The 2,547-nt window shown below is 36.7% G+C and overlaps 1 long non-coding RNA gene across 1 annotated transcript; it reads right to left on the reverse strand.

The window, feature by feature from the left end:
• Window positions 1-668: 668 nt before the first annotated feature.
• On the reverse strand, window positions 669-2,198 carry LOC113082915 (uncharacterized). The gene is made up of 3 exons (XR_003282978.1): window positions 1,613-2,198; window positions 810-966; window positions 669-680 (listed from the first exon to the last, which is right to left on the reverse strand). It is a non-coding gene; the product is annotated as an uncharacterized LOC113082915 (long non-coding RNA).
• Between the last annotated feature and the right edge of the window lie 349 nt (window positions 2,199-2,547).

Genomic DNA, 2,547 nt, shown 5'->3' on the forward strand with positions numbered 1-2,547 from the left:
CTAGTTTAATGTAGTTTTGTTGTTCACCATTGTGCTGGAGAGTAGAGCCTGTGCTTCAGTCAATGATGAGCCACAAATTCAGATTTTCTGCTGCTTTATATAAAGGCAGTAAATGTGGAGTCGCTGATACAGTGATGATCTCTGTGTTAAGTACTTCAGCACATACATGTGTGCTATAGCTAACAATGAGCTGCAGTGATTTGAGTAAAAGTCATGTATTTAGTTACTTTATTACTGCACATTAAGTGTAAGAAATATTCCTTCTCAGTGGACTCAAATGAAATAAGTTCATAGTACTAACATCGTAGGAATGCTAGTTTAAAAACTCAAACTGTTTGAAGCAGTGGGAGTGGAGTTAATTTCCATGGTAGAATTTACGGTAAAATACTGTTAAAAAATAAGAGTGGTAAATTAATGGTTAAGAGCTGTAAATTAACAGTACTTTACTGGCACCCCTGCTGCCAGAAAATTACTGTTATTTAACGGCAAATTTTTTTACAGTGCAGTGACTTCCTCCATAGTCATATGTGAGTTCCTCTCCAGGAATGATATCTCTTGCAGAGAATAGGCACAAACAGGGTTTTCCCTCAACGATAATCCTTTTCATTGTACAATTTGGGTTTATGTGATCATCATTTATAAGGCGTCCAAGGGTGCCATCCTCATGTGTTGCATCAATGCTTCAGGAAAAAAACAAATGTATAATTTAGCCTAACAAACTACAACAAGACTAATTTGGATTTTAATTTTTTTTTTTACTGTCAATTTTTAAATGTATTCGTTAAACAAACAAAAAAAAAAACAACTACCTCCATTTCTTGTTCTGCCAGATGAAGTCAAACATAAAAAAAGTGTCTTGATTGGCCTCTCTTCTTTGTTCGGCTTCAATTAAGCTAATCATTTCTCCCCTATATTCGACAACAAAATCTCCTTTAATAAAAGGAATTAAGGCAAAGACTCCACGACCTGAAAAAAGGTGGGGGAGGGGGGTAAATACAATTGTTAATAAAATTCCTTGTAGACAAGTAACTAATATGTTGATGGTTAGCCAACTGTAAACAACTTTTATGCTTTGTATTAGTTTAACCAATGTATTCAACATTCTTTCATAGCTCATGCGTATTTCTTTCATTAATTTACATATACTATCACAAAGAGCAACTTAAAACTGCTAAAACAAACAACACTAACATTATGCTTTATATCCCAATGGACCCAGATCCCATAAAATAATCATGGTTACTTATTTAGTATTTTTAAACCACGTAAATCATAGTTAAAACGTATGTGATTACTGTAATTTACCACTCATAACGTTACCAATTAAGAAACCCAGTGCTGCTAGCAATACCTAGGCCTTACTATACAGTACTATAGGCTCTTTGCTATATCTTGGAAACAAAAATAAGAAATCTTTCACTGCCTTGTTTATTCGTGGCCACGAATTCATATTTTATTCCCTGGTGTTAGCAGTTTCATCATTACATTCGTGGAAGACACCCAATTCATGGCCATGATAAGTTATATATTTATATTTCCCGCGTCATGTGGGGAGCGCCGTAGTGCTAATCACAATCAGTCACAACAACATCGAAGTTCTTTACAAACCTACCTTTATAATCGTTTATGTGTTTGGCCTCCAGTGCGTCGGTCTTGTCGATGGAACGGAGAACATGATCTTCCGCTTCTTTTAACGGTTTTATTCTTCTCCGTCTCATTTCAACAGGCCGTTTCACTTCGCTCCTCGGGTTCCAGTAATTCAGAGAGGTCACGCGGTCTCACAATCTCCCGCCACGCCGCAGTTTATAACACTTTACAATATGCAGTAACAGGCACAAGTAAACACTTTAAATTGTATAACAGCATGAAATTTAAGTTAAGCAATAATTCATTCGCCATATTCAAAGATTATGATTCTGATAAAAACTTTAACGTTAATTAATCTCATTAGAAAACTCCATCACATAAACATTCTTAAAAATAATTCGAATTTGTGATGTATATTTATTGAATTATGTAATATAATATTTACAAGTAGGTTAATTACCTGTAAGAATGTACTTTCCCCGTTGACAGACACTGTTTAAAGTTGTTTTTGTCGTTTAATTAAGCGACTTTGGCATGAGCGGTTTAAAAAATGTGTACCTTCATATATTACGTCACATGTGTGTATAGAGGTGCAGTTCCGCGACCTGGCTACAGGGGCGCAGCGCAGCGCAGCCACACACACTCACACACAGAAATCCGGTTTTTGTTCATGGAGGGGATCATGAAAAAAACTGCACTAGTCATATCAGCACCGCCTCCTCAGCCGTTTAAAAGCAAAACATTGTGGGGACCGAGGATTTGGTCCCCACTATGTTTTCGGTCCCCACTATGTGAGTGTGCTAACGTGTTGTGGACCCCACTATGTAATATAAACAAACACACACACTCACACACACATATGTTTGAGCTCTTCAGATCGCATTGAAATCTTTGGCGTTATTAGGGACCAAGCACCGAAGGTGTGTAGGACCCTATTGTTTTTGTTGCCGTTCTTATTAG

The sequence above is a fragment of the Carassius auratus genome, unplaced genomic scaffold (genome assembly GCF_003368295.1).
Source record: "Carassius auratus strain Wakin unplaced genomic scaffold, ASM336829v1 scaf_tig00037175, whole genome shotgun sequence".
Taxonomy (NCBI): domain Eukaryota; kingdom Metazoa; phylum Chordata; class Actinopteri; order Cypriniformes; family Cyprinidae; genus Carassius; species Carassius auratus.